Source organism: Diadema setosum, chromosome 2, assembly GCF_964275005.1.
Source record: "Diadema setosum chromosome 2, eeDiaSeto1, whole genome shotgun sequence".
Classification (NCBI taxonomy): Eukaryota; Metazoa; Echinodermata; class Echinoidea; order Diadematoida; family Diadematidae; genus Diadema; species Diadema setosum.
In genome coordinates, this window is record NC_092686.1 from 16,109,559 (window position 1) to 16,115,869 (window position 6,311).

A 6,311-nucleotide genomic window follows, 5' to 3' on the forward strand; every position below is an offset into this window, starting at 1 on the left:
AAATGGAGATTTATTTGAGAGTTTTTGTGTTTATGTGACAATGAGAGTAAAATGCTAGAAAATTTTTTTAATGTGTGACAATCTTTGAATGTACGTCCACCCCACAGTGATGGAATGGACATTCAGAGTTATCCGTCTGGGCATCTCCGTGTCAGACGTGCGTGTGTGTGTGTGTGTGTGTTTGTGTGTGTGCACGTATGCATGCATGCATTTTTTTTGTAAACCTGGCAAGAGGGGATACATTTCACACAGGGCATATGCCCGTTTGTTCAGAGTATATAAGACAAATGAAAAAAGCACCCTCTTAAGACCCTAGGGATACCTTATGGGTATAGAATGCACTTGCCTGTTCTGCATATTTAGTACCTGAAGCAAATAGTGCTTCACACCAGGGAGGTGGTCCCACCTCCCTGTTAACACTACCGAAATGGGGAAATTCTGAAATTTTCACACATATCCTTGATTGTTGTGTATGCATCTATACACAACATGATGCCTAATTCTTCACTTACTAAACTGAATTGAAATACTATTTTTTTATGGTTATCAATTTAAATTACTCAAATCACACCCAAAAAAAATCAATCAGAAATAAATATGTAATATGCCTGGTTACCTTCAGCAAAATATCATATCCCCAGTGACACTAAATTGTTTGATATCACTTTGATCACGACACTTGGCCAATACACTCGATACACATACACTGACAAAAATCAAGTTTACACGCTAGTTGTTGTGTGCAGAATAATTCACAAAGACTTTATTTTTTGTCACAAAAAGTGTCGAATATGACAAAACATTCGGCAAGTCGTGCATTCACAACTGTTATATATCTACATATACACTGTATATATTAAAATGCATGTGTCTAGCACAATGAGTTGACCTTGACCATATCCATTACCAAAGGTATTTTAACCACAAGCCGCATACATGTAACTAAATGTCCTGTAAAAGAGACCCAACATTTCAGTGACAAACGCAAATATTTGCATCGATTACAAGTGAAAATTTTTAAAAGGCGTATCTACTTTTGGCTCAAACAATTATTTTGGATTAGAAGGGGAGGAATGTTTTGCTGATCTGCTGAAATATCAACAAAACGGCATCCTTTCAAACAATTGAACTACCTTAAGGATAGGCAACCCCACGCTACAAAATGATCTAATTTTTAAATGTTCTACTTGCCAGCATCCAACCGGTGTGGTTTTTACAACAATCATTTCATACCTAGGCTACCTGGCGAACATTTGAGATCACAACACGGAATATGTTTCTTGCTATGGTTTGAAGTCAACCAGGGATGTAGATCTGTAGATTCACAAGATCATCAAACGCAACCCCTTTAAGAGTGATGCATATTGGGTTAATGTTTCACAAAGAAGATTTGTTAATCTGTCAATGGAATTAATATCTTCTCAATTCAGAAAGGAAGGTGAACATCCATGGAGGTTCATTGTGAGGACGACACAAAATTCATGAATATATATATTGTAGCAAGATACCTCCTCCAATTTGTGTCCTTGTACAACGAGCAAAATTCTTACACAATCAACGAGTCTTATGATGGTGAATTCTTAGACATGCCCTTTAGCCTTGGGTCTGTATCCATTCAACTCAAAATGCATGGAGGCAGATAATTCAAGTTTTTGATTAACACTTGGTGCTGGCACTTGCTCGCATTTTGCAGCATACAAACAACCATGTAGTACCTTTTTAAGGCACATGAAACTGTTAAAGCAGCACAAGCTCCAAATACTGATACTCTTTCAAACAGGGTGAGATATTTGCTTTAAGGACTGCCACTTTGAGATATTTAGATATCGCCTCTCACTTTACAACTTACACGAGATTGCGACAACTTAAAGACACAGCTACGGATGACTGAAATCTCGCAAAACTGTAGATTCTGTGGACTTACAGGATTTGGTTTGAAGAGTGGAAAAATGTGATAACAATGTAATGACTGCAATGCATAAATCTTCTGTAATCTCTTTTTCAACATTTTTTTTTTCAATGATAACTAGATACACAATGCCATTCAATTCTGTCATTTGCACAACAATGTTCCAATAATTCAAAATACATAAATTATGATAACTTATTTTCTTTTTTTATATTCCTTTAGTGGAATAGAAAATATTCACATTGATTTTTTTTTTCCAGACTCTGTATCACACAAAAATACACAACACAAAGTGCATGATCCCCAGTCACATAAACAATGATATCAATAACAATTTTCCTCGTCCCAATATCAATTGAATCTTTACCACAATGTAACACCACCTCATATAGGAAACCTTTCACAATACCTATGCAGCTCTTGGGCTGCTTGAAGTAGATCAATGTATCCATTTCCCCAACATACCCAGACATTCATATCAAACACATCTGCCTCAAGATTACATACAGAGTGTCATCATTCAGGATGTATTGCACATTTTTTTCTTACATAAAAGCGATGAATGAGCTAACAAGATAAGACAATTAACATACCATCAGAAACTGATCACACTCACAAGCTTTTGCAGTACTCATTTGCCTGCATTTTGCCATCACACACAATTCAGCATTCGTCATTTGGTATTCATACAGCAGGCAGCCATCCGAAATAGTTTATTTACTTGGGAAGTTTCTCAGCCAACTGAGCAAGCAAATATCTCCTTTAGGTATGTCAAGATAAATAACAGTATAACCAATCTCCTGTTTCTAAGCCAGGAATTTAAGAAAAATAGTCATTATCTATCAAGGGGTAGAAAGGTTAAATACCAACTGCTGAGATTATCATTTGAGAGATCAAAGTAAATTTTGAAAACTACTACAGTACAAGAATTTGGTTGTCTCTGATTTTTGTTTCTATCGTTTCTTCTGTTGTGTGGGACGGAATTTGGCATAGTGATTGGAAATGGTATTGGCATGATTACTTTTTTTTCACAAGAGTTTGGCAATTTTTTTTTCTTTCTGTGAGTTTGAAACAGTATGTCAAACAAATATTTGTGGGATGTTTTTAATTGTTTGTTTTTTTCAGCCAGGTTTAGAATTTAAGCAATAATTTCATTTCTATTTTTTTAAGATAACTGATTCTACAGCTACTACATATTTATAGTATGAATCATTCTGAAATCAATGAACTGAAAAGGACCTGCACATGCTCTTTAATCTTTCCCTGACAACATAAAAGTAGGGTACGCAATGATCACGAGCACTGGTGTATCTGTAATTCATCCCATTCAGCATGCATTCTACGGTGCAACCTAACCTAGGACCATGACTCCTAACGACTGTACCAATGACATGACATGATCGTGCAAGATCAGTGTTACGAAAGTGACTTGAATCAAGCGATGGGCCCTGTGAATCTGTCAGTCACGACCTTCAGCACGAGTTCATTTCAATTTGACCCACAAGATTCACACACAAGCACCGAGTCATAATGCCCAAGCTTTACAATGAAGACATTGTCATTGAGTACTCCACAGTCTTACCATACATTGCATTGTGCACTTATACGGGATGAATCAAAAACAACAATAAACAATTGCATCAATTTATTATCCTTAAAATCATCATCTATGTGGAATGTAAACATAAACTGGAATGAGTGTACTATGTACTGACTGCTACAGAATCACAAAAACGGAACTTTCATTTCAAACATGACAAATACAATAGGTCACTACACATATAATTTATGAATAATAATCAAGATTCATACCTACACTTAAATGCACAAAGCTGTGATTTCCAATCCTACACCATGCAAGCTGACATACTTAAAACAGGTGTTTGGTCTGCAGAAAATTGCCAGAACAATGATTGATGAGAGCATAATACAGTGATCAAAGGTGAAAACAAAAAGACTTTGGTGTCTTCATAAAAGCAGTACTAGCTAAACACATGCTCAAACTCTGACGAGTTCTATGATACACTACACAAATTGATTGTATGATTATATAACAATTTTCCACCAAACAACAACCTGACTGACATTAATTAAAACGAAAATGTGGAAACAGCACATGCTGTTTGTCATGTGACCATAACCGTGAAAACTGTTTCATTGATCTGCATTGAAACTGTATCAATGATGCAGCACTACAAGTGTTTCATTGTCTATGATGAAACAGGAACAGTGATTTATCATTTGGCAAATCTAGCTGTATACCCACTAGGATTATCATAAATGCCCTGTCACAAGACAAAAAAACAAACAAACAAACAAAAAAACATCTTAAATCTGTAGAATATTTGTAAAAGATCATATTTTGTCATCATCACAGCAGTATCTGACACATCCTTTTTGACAAAAAGTCTTTTCTTCTTTTCTTTTCTTTTTTTTTCACTTGCCTGCTACAGTAAAAGTTAATCATCAGTGATTGTACCTACAAACAAAAGAAAAAAACAACAACAACAAAAGAGATAAAAACACCCAACAGATTTTATGAAATTCATCTGACCTGATTATTTCTTGCATTGTGTTATTCAGGGCTTATATTGATATTGTTCTTGCACATTTATACCAACAATTCTGCAGTTTGACAGTCATAGTGTGTTTAATCTTGGCATAGCAATTGGAGTTCTAAGTACAATTCCAAGGTTTTAAGTACATCAAATGCCATGTTTTAATCATATGTAATTGTAAACACTAAATCTGAAAAAAAAAGCACTCTCATAAAAATCAAATTTCATCCACATTTCATGTCATCTATATCAGTCCTATATGACAGCAGCATTTAAAATTCAGCCTAGGTTTCATGTATCAAGCAATTTCAATCAGTGCTAACCAGACACATATCCATTTGAGCAGGGTTATATTTCTACTCTAATACTCATGCCCAGTACATTGGTGTTGATAATGCAATTAATGTTAAATGTAAATTCTGGAAATATTTCAGTTTTATTTTGGGTAAGGTGCATTTTGTGTCACTTTCATTATGTATAGTATGAAGGGTGCCAGCCATTCTTTTGTGACATGCATTGTCCAATGCACAAGACCTGCGATACTCTTGTTACTTACTCTGCAAAGGTTTTCCCGCATAGAGGATATAAAATGACCCAACATCAAGGTGTGCTGCCAACGAACATCATCCAGTAGCTTCTGGTTTCACTTGTTCTCTTATGATGCAGTCTAACACATCGAGTCTAGCAGCAAGGGTCTACAGCTGTACAGCTGTACATAAGTATGTAAGATGATATAACCCCATAACCTTGAAAATTTCATATGGCCTCAAGGTCTATAGGTCTGTGTCCTATAGGTCTAATTGTTACTATTCAAACAAATGACAAATAAAACAGAAAAATGTGAAGTTTCCGTCCTTTACCTACACAGAGTATTACTTCCAAGAAAGTCATCTTTAATATCTGCAATATTACATCTCTACACATAATTTCATTAATAAAAATCTGAGGGCGGATATCATCGTCATTTTGTCAGCAACAATTTCCAAACAAATTCAACAAATGATTCCTTTATTGAATGAATTCTAATACAGAAGACAAAGAAAAAAGTTAAATGTTATGTTGATGACTGGTCAACAAGCACATCTTCTTTGCCTAAATCTGTGTTAAAGTAGTTATGGATGTGGCAAGATTCAGGTGTGCATGACACGCATGGTGTCAAACATGATGACCACAGAAGCATCAAGCTGTCCATATATGTGTAGATAGACACACCAGCCGTATATATCTGCAGCAATTTGTGAATGGTCAATACACAGAGCATTTCATGGAAATCTTTGTGGGAAGATGAAAACATTGTGTGGATGGGCATGGTGAAGTTTGTACATGGTTGGAAGAAATTGTACACCTAGTCGGATGATAAATTCGCTCCAAGTGTGCAAAAATACTGTGGGGTGGATATATATATAACTACACATATAAATACATACAAATGGCCTGAAGATGACCAGACTAAAACTGACCGAAAAAGAAAAAAAAAAATAGGCTGGTGTAATATGTGACTGATCAACCAAGCAAAGAGGTATGAATGTCAGTGAAAAGAGAACTGTCGCAGATGAGGTATCAAGTATGTGATTTCTGCCACTCCTACGTTTGTTTGGATATCTCCTACGTGGTCCAATTTCTCATCATACAGACAGGAACCTTCAGCATCCTTGCACAATACAGGATCACAATCCTAAAGAAAATTACTCCAATATATAACAGAGTAATTGTGTCTATAGTAAGAAGACTTCTCATGGCTTATGTGTGCATATATCGGGCAAGAATGATGATGCTCCTCAAATACCCTCACTTGATATCACCAATGTGCATAGAAACATTAACACACAGCATAAAAACAACAA